This window comes from Engraulis encrasicolus, chromosome 9 (genome assembly GCF_034702125.1).
Source record: "Engraulis encrasicolus isolate BLACKSEA-1 chromosome 9, IST_EnEncr_1.0, whole genome shotgun sequence".
Taxonomy (NCBI): Eukaryota; Metazoa; Chordata; class Actinopteri; order Clupeiformes; family Engraulidae; genus Engraulis; species Engraulis encrasicolus.
The window spans coordinates 8,057,153-8,071,802 of record NC_085865.1 but is presented as its reverse complement, the minus strand read 5'-3'; the positions used below and the strand labels follow the sequence as shown (position 1 = coordinate 8,071,802).

Here is a 14,650-nt window from a genome sequence, read left to right as displayed (position 1 = left end):
AATAAAGTATCCTATGCTGCTACAACTCTATAACGCAATTAAACCAGCAAGCAGCCTGAAGACACCAAATCCAACTATTATCCATCCTGTTCTTCACGATCAATAGACAATGTCTCTTAAGATTCTCTTGCAACCAGGTCTTGGCTGTCTAAAGAAGTGGTTCCCAACCAGGGGTACGTGCACCACTACGGGTACGCGAGCACACTGCACGGGGTATTAACAAGTTAATGCAATAAAGGTACATTAGGCAAGAAGAGGAGATATAGAGCATACATTAGGGCAGGGCTATTCAAATGGCGGCCCTGGGGCCAAATGCAGCCCTTGGATGGCAAGGTTCTGGCCCCCCATAATAGGCGAGTACATTTAGGGTTTAACCCCAAAAAAATTGATACAAAAGGTTTTTTTATGGATTCTATTACTATTGGACCTGCTAAATGACATACTAAAAATCTAGTAAAATCTGACTTTGGGAAATGAGTTTTTTCAACATGGCTGCCATATGTAGTCAAGTGCATTTATGACTTAACCCCAAAAAAATTCTAACAAAAGGTTTCTCAGTGGTTTACAGTACTATCAGATGTACTTAACAACATACTAAAAATCTGCCAAAATCTGACTTCAGGAAAGGCCTCATTTTCAAGATGGCCGCCGCCGGGCCCTGAAATTGACTCTGGCTTTAAAATTGCATTGAAATTACCAGGAATAGTGGTGTTTGATGCATGTTTCAACCTTGTAATATTGTAATTAGACTATGTCCTTGATATATATATGGTTATTAGTGCAGTTTGCTGTTAAAAAAATCAATTTACAACTGTATGGTACTGTAATATTAGAGAAATTTGGCCTAGCGGTTAGGCTTAAATAGTGCTAACCTCTTCTTTGTGTGCATTTTTTTTCAATTATGATTATGTTTTACATTAATATTCATGTTTTGCATGTGCATGTTTTAAAATGTAATTATTTATTTTATTTTGACAGTAATGATCAATGGTAAAAAACAAGGAATCCATACGAAGAATTCAAAATTTCACTTTTCACTGCCTCCCGTGTAGACAAGACATGACAAACATTAAAAGTGCATGAGATTATAACATCTACAAACACCAACTCCGATGAAGTTGGGACGTTTGGTAAACAGTGAATAAAATCAAAATGCTATCATTTTCAAAACATTCAATCTATTCATTAGATGGAGAATAGTGAAAAGACAACGTATTAAGTGTTAAAAACGAGAAAAAATATTGTTTTGAGGACATATGTACTCATTTCTAATTTGATAAATCCAACACGTCTCAAAAGAGTTGGGACGGGGATCAGTGAAATTTAGTAAACATCCAAATAAGATAAAACAACAAAGAAGAACATTTCAAAATGAATTGTACTGACGGACAATATAGGTGTCCAGGTATAAGATCATCACAGAGAGGCTGAGTCACTCAGAATTAAAGATGCAAAGGGAATAATTACCATAGTTATTACATACATTTTTGAATTCCCTTTGATTTACCACGATTGAGTGTATATAAGACATATTTTTGTTAATAAAATCATTGTATAGGTTCATGACATCATGAAATATATATTGGCTGTAGTCTCACTCTAGCACTCCAGGAATTAGAGCTATTGAAAATTGATCATATTAAGAATGCTTAATGCATGAAAATGAGACAGGGGTGTAACATTCTCCTAAGCACCTGAGCTCACTTGAAATAGACCCAGAAGACATGAGAAACTGTCCTTTGCTTACAGAAGTCAGCAGAAGTTGTAGAAGTCCATTCTTTTTGACAATAATAGAGCATTGCACATCCTGTGCTACAGTGAAAATGGACCATCCAACTTGTGTTAGTGCTAGCTTCAAAAGTCAGCCTCCATGATGGCGTGCGGGTGCAGTAGTGCATTGGTTAAGATGTTCTCACTCATCTGTAGAGTTAAATACAGTGCTGAATGGTATAAATGGGTTTTAAACAGCATGAAAAGCCACTCATGCATTATATTTTGAAGGGAGATCTTCGATTACTGCCACATAGTAAGGTCAAATTGCATTCTCTACTATGTTTTAACAGTTTGGCTCCATCATAAGGACCAGCAGGTGATAAAATGGTGGGTTTTTGGTCAAGACCTGTCACACTGTAAGCACTACAGAAAGGAAAACATTGCAAAACATGACAAGGAATACACCCACCATTTAAGCTGGTGAAATAATTTCCAAGATAGGAATTAACACTGTTTTTTATATAAAATCATCTTATCGGTTAATGTATTTAACTGTTAAGTGTTGTCTTTTGTTTTGTTTTTAGTCTTCCTCGACATTTGCTGCCATTTATTGTCCCCGTCCCAACTCTTTTGAGACGTGTTGGATTTATCAAATTAGAAATGAGTACATATGTCCCCCAAAACAATATTTTTTCTCGGTTTTAACACTTAATATGTTGTCTTTTCACTATTCTCCATCTAATGAATAGATTGAATGTTTGGAAAATGATATGCAAATGATAGCATTTTGATTTTATTCACTGTTTACCAAACGTCCCAACTTCATCGGAGTTGGGGTTTGTATGTGCACAGGCACAACCAAAAATACATTTTAACTTATCTTAATCTATCCTAAGTACACAGCCACAACACACAAAGTACCAAAACATTACAGTAACTATAAATAAATGAATCAAATTACACATGCGTACAGTAGTCAGATCAGGTATTACCAGTAAAAAACAAGAGATTGAAAGTGAAAGCCCATTGGGAAACTCCAACTCCCATTGTCATTGTGACACAGCACTCCACAGCACACAAGTGAACACTGCACACAACGAAATTGCATTTATGCCTCACCCGTGCAAGGGGGCAGCCCTCAGTGGCGCCCCATGGGGAGCAGTGCGGTGGGACGGTACCATGCTCAGGGTACCTCAGTCATGGAGGAGGAAGGGGGAGAGCACTGGTTGATTACTCCCCCCACCAACCTGGCGGGTCGGGAGTCGAACCGGCAACCTCTGGGATGCAAGTCTGACGCCCTAACCGCTCACCCATGACTGCCCATGATACCCATGATTGTGAGCACAAGACTCATTATTTTGGATTTGTTTAGAGCAATAGGCATACATAGTACAGTTGTACGTGGAACAATGGCATCTTTTCTGCGGGGGTCTGAGTGCCGTTGTTCTTTGGAAAGATGCCGATTTTACTGGCAGCCTGGTTGGTGGGTGCTGAGAAGAACTCAGCATCCTAACAGCCTGTTTGAGACTCTGATGGTGTGGGAATAGAAGCTTGTTGGGTGGCTTGCATCACTATTGTGATCACTTGGTGGGTGGTGTATCCAAACCCATTAAATATGGTTGTGACGAAGGGGAGTAGAGTTGCCCAGCCGAGAATCGAAACTGGACCCTCTGGGGTAGTAAACTGGGGCCCTGACCGCTACACCAAAGAGCCAGGCTCGTTGGTGTGACAGTCAGAACACACCCACAACCCTAGTGATGGTAACTCCATCACACTGCCTTCCCCTTCAGGAAGCGCACTCGTGCACTTCACACACTTCATGGTGTCCCTCACGCAACTGCCCGTCATACTTCCCCCATCCAGTGTGCCCCATCATCAGTGCTTCACCCATCACTGGGGTCCCTCACCACGGGGTTACCAATCCTGGGTGTCCCTCACTTGGAATTACGGCTCACACACAATGCGTACGCTTCTGATGGCATCACACCATCCCACTTCTGACACCATTTGTAGCGAAGGGGAGTAGAGTTGCCCAGCCTAGAACCAAACCCAGACCTTCTGGGCTTGTAAACTGGGGCCCTGACCGCTACACCAAAGAGCCAATCTCGTTGGTGTGACAGTCAGAACACACCCACAACCCTAGTGATGGTCACTCCATCACAATGGTAGCCAAGCTAAACCATACCCTGTGCCACCAATGCAAAAAAGTGGGATCAAGTACAGTTTCCTAAATGGGTGAGAATTCCCTTTTAACTCCATTCATTCTCCTTGTCTCCTTAAGGGGCATGGTACAGGTACACAAATGTGGTCTTAGAAATGTGGTCATGATGGCGAAGCACTTGCCTCGATTGTTCAGGAAGTTGAGACACTACTTGAGATGCAGTGTTGGTCCAGAATAGGTCATCATTGATGTCCAAACTTAGCCAGGCCGTGCCCTTCTGATGACACAACACCTTCAGTGTTGCTTCTAGTCAGGCCAAGTGCAATACAAATATAATTTCTGAGCTCTGGAAAAAAAACGGCACTCCTCCCACTTTGTTGGGAAGCATGCAACCATTAGCAAACCAAGGGGGTGGGTCGACCATGCCGTTTGGGAAATGTTGATTGTTATGCTCTTGGTCAGACCAAGTCTTGAAGAGATTTGAAAGTCAATGATAATCAGGCCAAACCCACATCTCATCTTTGTGCTGCTCAAATGGTCTGCCTCTTTCCTGTAGTGTGCCTTGTCCCTCTTGATCGTCTGTGAACTTAACAAGATTGGAGTGGTACTGTAGGTTGACATCCAGTCATTTATTAGAAGGGTGAAAAGCAGAAGGCTGAGCATGATTGTGCAAACTGTGACTCAGTCTACTGCATCCATAGGGTAATTTATTGGTTGGACATCTTGCAAGGCCACTCCAATTGCGCTGTTTGGATAGCTACAGCAGCTCCTTTTACTTTGTGATCTCTGGCTCCATCAACTCTAAAACCAGCCGGGCCTTCTCTTGCTTGTATCCAAGTCCTACAGACTTAACTGGAAGATGAAGCAGATTCTTGCCAAAGAGTTATACATGCATCGGTAGCATCATAGCTTGAGTGCCTTTCACTGGAAGTATGACATAACTAGCAATTCAAAGTACTTCATAATGATGGCCACAGGTCACATTCATTTCAGCAAGATGGGGAATTCTCGGGCATCATGTTTAGCCACCTACTATGATTTAGCCTGTTACTATGATGCTGCACAATATTTCAAGATCTAGTCAATCTGGTCAAACTGCTCATATCTGTGCTATTTCAGCGCTGCCCAAATTTTGGAAACTCAATGCACTTTGCTTGACACACACCATTAAGAATATGGCTCACACTTCAGCTTGGCCAGAGTCACGATAGAAGTCATGGATGAATTTCCTGTTCGCTGTTTATTATATTTAAATGAAAAAAATAACACATTTTGTTCCATATTCAAATTCTTCAGCACGACTGGAGATTCCAGAGTTTAATATTATTGGGATCAGTATGATGTGGATAATTCTTAGTTAATTCCCAAAATATTATTTTAATATACTTGGTCAAAACAAACATGAACCACCACTTTCAAGGTCTTTATAAGGCTACGGTCATCGGGCCTACATACAATATAAATAAATATATATAATAAATAAATAAAATGTAAAAACATACATATATTTAAAGTAAAGTGAAAATAATCACAAACAAAGGGGATAGCAGTACTTAGCTTACATACAGTATGCCAGAGCAGATTTGGCTAATATCACAGTAGGCTGCCATCAATCAAAACAAAATCAAAATGCATTTATAACCATTCATAATATCAGGGAAATATTCCAACAACATTACATGGTGAAAAAAAACATATCAAACACCTCTATTCCTGTTCATTTCAATGTCATTTTATGGCCACAGTCATCTCTTGTCTATCCATACAGGAAGCAGTGAAAAGTGAAATTTTGAATCCTTCGTATGGATTCCTTGCTTTTTACCATTGATACCATTGACAAAATAAAATAAATAAATGCATTTTAAAACATGCACATGCAAAAGATGTATATTAATGTAAAACATAATCATAATTGGAAAAAAAAAACTAAAATGCACACAAAGAAGAGGTTAGCGGTATTTAGACTAATCGCTAGGCCAAATTTGTGTAATATTACAGTACCATACAGTTGTAAATTGATCTTTTAACAGCAAACTGCACTAATAACCATATATATATCAAGAACATAGTCTAATGACAACATTACAAGGTTGAAACATGCATCAAACATCACTATTCCTGGTCATTTCAATGCAATTTTAAGGCCAGAGTCAATTTAAGGGCCCGGCGGCGGCCATCTTGAAAATGAGGCCTTTCCTGAAGTCAGATTTTGGCAGATTTTTAGTATGTTGTTAAGTACATCTGATAGTACTGTAAACCACTGAGAAACCTTTTGTTAGAATTTTTTTGGGGTTAGGTGTATTTTTCTCATAAATGCACTCGCCTAATAGGCTTATTNTAAGGGTCAAGAGACACTCCAGGTGAATAGGCCAAAAAATTTAACTTGCCGATATCACCATGAAACTTAATCCGGTGATTACTCACATATTTGTGAGAAAAAAAAATATTGCAAGTTTTCTGAAATGTTATGTTTTAATATGGTAATTGGACTATATCTAATTAAATATGCATTAAATTTCAAAATGCAAAACCTCAAAATCTGAAAAAGCCAAGCTCAAAATTACTCTTTTATTTTGTTTCTAGTAAGCCAGAAGATATCTTCAGAAGAGATTATGGACATCTCTTTTTGTTTTGTAGTAAATCTAAAAATCTTTGTGCAGACACACCAGCTAGCATTTTTTTTTCAAAACATGATTATTTAACATCTCTCTTAGATAAACAATTGAGTTTTATGTGTCTCAAGTTCTTCCAGACATTCTTTGAGTCTGGTGGAATCATTCTTAGCATGTATCAAGGGCAAGGTCAGCTGTCCTCAAATCATAGCCTCTCCACAGAGGTGTCCTAAGGCCTGGTGCTGGGACTCATATTTGCCATGTACACCACATCACTGGGCCATGTTATCTGTTCTCACAGCTTCTCATACTACTGTTACACCGATGAAGCACAGTTACTTTGTGCCAGATGACTCCACGGTCACACACATTTCCGCTTGCCTCTCTGAACTATCCACAAGTATGAAGGAATGCAACCTTCAGTTGAGCCTCGCCCAAATGCACTGCTGGTGATCCCAGCCAAAGATTTAGGTTGCCATGATATCGAGCTCAATATGGATTCTGCTACTGTTGCCTCAAATAAGGCCACAAGAAATCTAGGTGTCTTTGTTGATGACCATCTATCATTCTCTGACCACATAGCCTCAGTTTCCCAGTCATGTCCTCTTTTTCATGCCCTAATTGAATACAAGGCCCTGACCCTTGCCTATGAAGCTACAACAGGCCCTACTCTGGCTTACTCGAAAGCTATGCTAGAGCCCTATGTCCTTTCAGGGCGTCATTGTCTGTCTCCAGTACCAACCGTTTCACCTTGCCCTCTACTTACACATGTAGTGGCTCCTGTCTATTCAGTTCAGCTGCTGAAAGACCCAAAATACCTAGTGACACCATGATTCATCACTGATGATGTGCCCTGACAAACAGTACATGGATATTGTCATAGCAGTAGTGTCTTTATCCACCCAAACAGCACTCCAAACAAACAGATCCTGAAAACATGTTAGTTCATGCCAATGTAATTATCATGTAGTAAGCTTTATTTTAAAAAACTTTGATCTTGAAAATGACACCTTTCCTGAATTCAGATTTTCCTAGATTTTTAGTATGTTATTAAGGACACTTAGAGGTAACAAAATCAGTTGAAAAACCTTTTGTATCAATTTTTTTGGGGTTAGGTCTTTTTTTTGCATAGATGTACTCGCCTATAAGGTCAGAACAAAATGAAAACAAATATGTGTGCCATCTGTGGCTGTGTATAATTTGCGATCACTAGCACTTCAGGTTGGGGGTATCTCTCTACTATGCATTCACATGAGAGTGAAATCTTATCTAAAACAGTGTCATAAATAGACCATCCTAACGGTACTAAGAAATAGAAAAGCTAATATCTGTTTTCTCTGTAAAGCTATCCGTTTGTTTCGCACCCCAACCTCAGACACTGTGCTACTCACGGTTATCATATACACATATAATAATTTTACAGATTCTACATTCGGCCCCTTCACTGGAGGGAATTTGAAAAACTGGCCAACGCTGACATCTAATTGAATAGCCCTGCTTTAGGGGGTACTCATGATGTGGGAAAAGACTAAAGGGCAGGGGTGGGCAACTTTCATTATAAGGTGAGCCAACATTTTTTATTAATACCACCATCGGAGGGCCACATCACAACGCACTTCAGAGAATTTACAAAAGGATAATACACTTTTTCTATATTCATACCTGAATGCTTACATTATTGATTTAAAAGGGGTTAAAAACTGTCCTATTTCTTTCTTTTCTTTTTTTTTTAAATCTACGGGCCACACTGAGTGAGAAGGTGGGCCGCATGTGGCCCCCGGGCCTCCAGTTGCCCATCCCTGCTAAAGGGGAATGCAAGAGAAAAAGAAGGTTGGAAAACACAAGCAAGCAAACAAGCAAGCAAGGAAGTGGACTTCTCTCTTCACAGCTTGGACACCAGTTTACGGCTTTGCAGCTTGAACGTGAGCTTACAGACTAACTCTTTGGATAAGCAGAGGAATAGGAATAGGAATAGGAACGCTCCAGTAAAAGAATGTCTGCAAACCTAGGCCTTACTTCCTCCCCGTTTCCTGTGCCCTCTGGCCCTGTCGTGCCGAAAAGCGAGTCCCTGCCAGAACACGAGTGCCCTCATTGAAACCAATGGAAACCAATGACCAATTTTTCAGATATTTTTTACCCATTTTTGCAGACAAATCCGACAATTGAAGATGGAAAGCATATCAATAAAGCATCTACATTCCTTCTGGAAGTATTACAAAGAGCTGGTTATAATATCAGTGTTATTTCCATGAAATAATCGAAGAATTGTCATACAAAATGTTACGGTTTCATTCAAATAGCTCATATTAAGTGGAGGACGAGTAATGTTTCATAAGCATATTTTTAGTTCATAAATTATGTAATTCATTCTGCAAAAATGAGTATAATTTTCTCTCAAAAAATGTCATTGGTTTCAATGAGGGCACTCGTGTTCTGGCAGGCACTCGCTTTTCGGCAAGACAGCCCCACTCTTCAGTGTCACCCCCCCTCCATGGTGAAAACAATAAAGCAGGGGTGGGAAACCTTTTTCATTCCAGCAGCCACTTTCAATTGTATGAAGTCCTCCGACGAACTGCTTTCGCTCAATCAGCCTTCTCATTCAGGGCAAACAAAACATGGAACACTCTCCCCTTGTGACCTAAAAAGTAGGCTAGCCTACTGTATTACTGATTATCAGGCCTTCTCAAGGGATGTGAAAAAAACAGTCTTGTCAACACTAATCATATGGTTTTTAATTCAACATATGTCTCATAACTGTATGCCATTTTAATGTGGGTGTGTGTGTGTGTGTGTGTGTGTGTTGTTTGGGGCTATGAACCCATGGCCTATGGATGTGCTTATTTGTTCATGTACTGTATTTTAATTTTTGTTTTACCTGTCCAGGGACTGCAGATGGAAATTAGCTATATAGCACAAGTCATCTTTTTACTTCTGTAAACAATGTATATTGTGCATGGTCCCTGCTGAACTAAATTAAATAAACTAAACTAAACTAAACTAAACTCCAAGGGGCGTACTATGAACAAAAATCAGGATTTTCCCCTGGCCTTCAGCCCTAAGCTTACATTTAAGACGGCCACCTTTACAACAGGCCCTAACTTCCCTACAGTAGGGCTGCTGAAAATATAATGTAATTGTATTGCAAATGTAATTTCTAACATTTCTTTACAAAACATGTCATATTTCATGTGAAACTGCATACAATTGAAATAATGTCAGGAGCTGGATAAGACGGCTTCAAGGGCTAGATAGGTTCCCCATCCCGGCAATAAAGTTTCCCTGCTGTCAGCCGGCGCAGAGCCCCTTTTTGAGGGCTTTCCACCCATTCAATATCATTCCTGAAGATCGATTACAAATGAGAAAATGTCAGCTGCTGTGTTACGTTTTTGCAAAATGATGAAGAGTTTTCGGTCCGTTGTGCAAAGCTTTACTTGACTTGCGAGTTCTGTGTCTCCTTTTTCCTACAGAAACTTCAACTGAATCCTGCACCATCTAAACAGAAGAGCGGCGGTGAGTGACCAATCACCACAAGATGATGAATGAAAAACGTTGATCATCGATGACGTTGAGCCTCACGCCACAAGTCCTATTATTTAATGTTGCTTCTATTACCCTGTGTTTGACAATGTTGTCAGTGTTGCAACTGTACACTGCACCTTGAGGTCTTGTTTACTTTTGGTACTTTTTAATGCTTTGTCCTCTTCTTTACTCTTTGTAGGACAATTCTATCAGTGCTGCAACTGTACACTTTGCCTTACCCTGTTCTTGTTTAAAATGCTCCTTGTAAGTTGCTTTGAACAAAGGCGTAATACTAAATGCTAAATACTAATGTAATGTACAGGCCCGTAGCCAGTATTGTGGTGGGGGGGATCTTTTCCCCCTGAAAGTGGACTTTATTTGGCTCCCGGCTCCAATGCTTCCCAAATACACGAGTACACAACAAATATTTTTTGACATACTTAATTCATTATAAGTTTGTCGCATATCTGTTGTTGCTGTCCTTAATTGTTTGTCTGTTGCTCCCCACTCTTAACATAAATGGACATGAGTTGCTTCAAATGAGCTATCTCCCCACATAGTGTCGGCCCAGTGTTGGCTCAGTTACTGCTATCTGACAGTTATTGTCTATGAAATTGCCTTCCAGTCAAAGTGGGATGCAACATAGTTGGGGGGGTTCGAGTGGGGGTGGGGGATGGGAGGGGGGGTTCGAACGAACCCCTCGAAACCCCCCTGGCTACAGGCCTGGTAATGTAATTTAATGTAAAAGTCCAGAGGCCAGAGAGGCCACAGGAGAAGGCTGGGGGGGGGGGGGGGGGGGGGGGGGGGGGAGGGGGGGGGGGGGGGGGGGGGGGGGGGAAGGGGGGGGGGGGGGGGGGGGGGGGGGGGAGGGGGGGGGGCGGCAGCCCAGCCGTGGCTCAACTGGTAGGGCACTGCACTGCTACGCCGGGGACCCCGGTTCGATTCTGGCCAATGTCATATCTTGATCCTCCGATGAGTGGAGGTGCAAAACGCACACCAGAAACAGAGGTGCCGGCAACCAGTAAATACACTTATAGGAGGAGAGAAATGCCGCACACTCTCGAGTTAAATAAACAAGTTTTTAATGTGACAACGTTTCGTCACGTGACCTGAGGAAGGCCGACAGGCCGAAACGTTGTCACATTAAAAACTTGTTTATTTAACTCGAGAGTGTGCGGCACTTCTCTCCTCCTACATTTCTTGATCCTCCACCATCTCTCTTTCCTACTCGCTTCCTGTCACCATCTCACATTGCCCTATCTAGCCTAATAAAGGCATGAAAGGCCCTAAAAAAATAAATAAGTAAAATAAAGTCAGGAGGAAGCAGACGGACTTGCGGATGGACGAGAAGAGGCTCCGGGCGGTCATCTCCTCCCAAATAACTCTTTGCGATCATTACCATCGGACCGACCGCTGTTACAAAGTGCTTCTCCTCGGGAAAAACACTTATCGGCCCCTCCATTACCACAGCGCCATTCATTCTCCCTGCCATTAAAAACCCTAAATAATCAATAGAGGCACTCTTGCCGCCTGGATTTCTCTCTTTCCCCTCCCCTTATTTATTTTCCACCAGTACAGTGACTTTTTCGTTTGTTTGATTGTGGGAAATGAATTCCTGTGTGTGTGTGTGTGTGTGTGTGTGTGTGTGTGTGTGTGTGTGTGTGTGTGAGTGTGTGAGTGTGTGAGTGTGTGAGTGTGTCAGTGCAGCTGTGTTTTTCCGTTTGAGTCTGTCTTGTTTTTCTGTGCATGCTGAGCCACAACAAACACAGACCCAGAATCTAGATTAGTAAAATGAGGTAAACTAAACAAGACACACACAAAAAACTATGTCAGAATAACAGAAGAATCTTACCATCTCTGACTAAATATGTAGATCTAATCAAACTATTTTATTCATATATTTTCCATTAAATTGTCTACTGACAAACTCTGTTTTCTATTGATTATATTATGCTTATCTATTAACAATCAGGGTGGCAATCACGTGTATGATGTAGCTCTATAATTCATATTCTTCACTTTGACCCTTTTCACATGCCCAAGCTATTGCAATAGGCTTGATTCGATTGTCATGACTGGAGGCAAATTAACAAAGGCTCTACACTTATTTGGTTTAGGCAGCCAGCAGCACAGACCAGCTTGTCAGATCTGATTTTGCTCATTTAATTATTCAACTCTTGATTACAGATGTTTGCAACCTGCTCAACCGAGCAGAAGCAGAGCATAGGTTATTATCTATTCATACAGTGCATTTTCAAAAATTCTCCAGGAAACAACGTTATAGGGATTGTTATTGATCTATAACAGTTGCATTATTAATGCATGCCTGCATGTTGTCAGATATTCATTATGCACTGCAATGTAGGCTTCCTACTGTGCAGACCTTTCCACTCTCCTGCTGGTCATTGATTGTCTATATATCTCAATAACCACTCACACTTATTTCTATGCTTTACTTACCACTTGTGTATGAACCTCATGGACTCATGTATGCTACTTGCTGCCCTGTTACGGCTCCTGTGACACCACCGTACTATGCTTTACACGAAAATATTTCAGTGCTGTAATAGTAAGCTCAACTTGAAACTGATATGCAAAGCTAGGTAGGGCACCATACTATTATATTTTCCTGCACAATTAATTTGTGTCTCTGTGTGTCGTTTTGTTGTTGTTTTTAATGTGACGTGTTTGTTTTACACAATGGTGCGCATAATATTGTGATAACTCGTGCGTAGGCCTAGTGATTAAAGGTGGGCTACAGGTTCAGATTCGAGTGAAATGTGACACCTAGTGAGCGAGACCAGAAGTTCAGAACATGATGTCCACTGTACCTGCAGTACATTGACACAGTGCTACGCTTCTAGCAGCTAGCCCAAGATGAATGAATGAAACAAGTCATTGATTTATACCAACTGATACACGCTAACAGCATATATTTTATGTCGATTCCTTCCCCCAGTTGCTTAATCTGGGACAGGTTTTGTTTCTTTCACAGACTTCGAAGTAGCAGAACTGTCAGTGTTCTGCTGCCAAGGTTAAGTAGGCTACGACTGTTGTTGACAGTCAGACAGGACGATTCCCTGATTGACGCTCCCAACGCAGGACGCTCCCCTGTCGGCTCGCTCCCACTAGCCAGACTATCGGTCCCACCACCATATAACGGAGTTATCTTTTTGATGTTAGTTTTTTGTTTCTAACCCTAACCCTAACCCTAACCTTAACCCTAAACCTAACCCTAACCCTAAACCTAACCCTAAATTGCTTGTATGTGGCAGTGTATGATAATACGTGAAATATAATCGGGTGGGACTACACGTCCGGGAGTGATAGAAACACCTGGGACTACACGTCCGGGAGCGATCTCAGTTGGGAGTGTCCATCTACCACCGGACAGGACAACAGTCTGACTGAACCGCCATGAATAAGCATTGGTGTACAAAAGTATTTATGACCCTCATTACATGCCAATTACATCGGTGTTTATTTTTATGTGAATGGTTATAAAAACCTTCATCGGTGGTGCTTTGGAGAATACAGGCGCTGTCTATGGTCATAGGCACATGCACTGCATAACGATACATGCTACAGTCAGCTAGCTGCGCATGACTTAAATGACTTCAGCTCAAATGCATTACAATGACAAACCCCACAATGACAAACCTCACAAAGTATACTGCCGAGACCCCAAATGACAACTATTTCAATGGAGACGAAGCACACAACAACCCACTGGAATCAAATTAAAATAGTAGCAAACATACCTCTTGTAGCCAGAAGGACCCCTGTCTGCACACTGTAGGTGTCTAGACAGATGCCTGACTAATTTAACTGCCAGAAACTTTTTGCGTCAGAACCTCTCTGGGTGTTACATCAATGCAGTTGCAAGAATGAGGGAAAATGTACATGGAATTAATTTATATTTATTTATGGTATCTCAAAGGACTTATTACTATATTACCCAGTGATGTGTGTTGAAAAAAATGAAGTCGGGTTAGGGGAACAGGACTAGACCTGAGTTCTTTCTTTTTTTTTTTTTAAATATTAGCCTTTGTCTGATATTGTCAATTTCTCTCTTTTGCATATTGTGCAGACGTAGACATTTTATTTTTTGATTTGGCTAGAAAATAATATATGAGTTGAGATGGTCTATAGAAGTGGAAAACACAGATTATCTTCAGAATATACTAGGAGATGTTCGAAGCTCAGGCTAGGCCTACTTCCAAAACACATGTCCATCTGCTGCTGCTGCCTACTTCCATCACTTATCTAACTAATCAGTTGTCAGTGTTGCAGTCACAGACCTATACTATAGTAAGCCTATAGGTCAGTGTTGCAGTTGCTGATGGGCTGTGTACTATGAACAGCAGGGGGCGTAAACGAGTTGTGGAAGAGATGTGACATAAACATGGTAAGGTCAGAGCCATACAGAGGGGAGAGTTACGCAATTGGAGGACCAGGAATTAAATGGCAGCTCCGCCTTTCAGCGAGATAAGGGTGTTCCTAAAGCGGCTGTCTTTCCATAGACTCAACATAGAACCACCACATTAACAGCCAAAAATAAGGACTAACGAACTATACTGCGGGGTAATCACCACAAATATGTAAACCAACAACAGTCTCGGTGGTGATAATCACAACAGTTTAC

General features: G+C 41.1%; 1 protein-coding gene across 2 annotated transcripts in view; it reads right to left on the bottom strand.

The window, feature by feature from the left end:
• The window catches only part of fars2 (phenylalanyl-tRNA synthetase 2, mitochondrial), a 61,107-nt gene extending 47,296 nt beyond the window's left edge, over positions 1–13,811 (bottom strand). The window contains exon 1 of one of the 2 annotated variants that reach the window (XM_063206034.1): positions 13,767–13,811. The gene's annotated coding sequence lies outside the window, so the exon portion shown is untranslated. Of the gene's footprint in view, positions 1–13,665; positions 13,700–13,766 lie in introns of those variants that run through there. The other variant, XM_063206035.1, reaches the window with a different exon arrangement.
• Between the last annotated feature and the right edge of the window lie 839 nt (positions 13,812–14,650).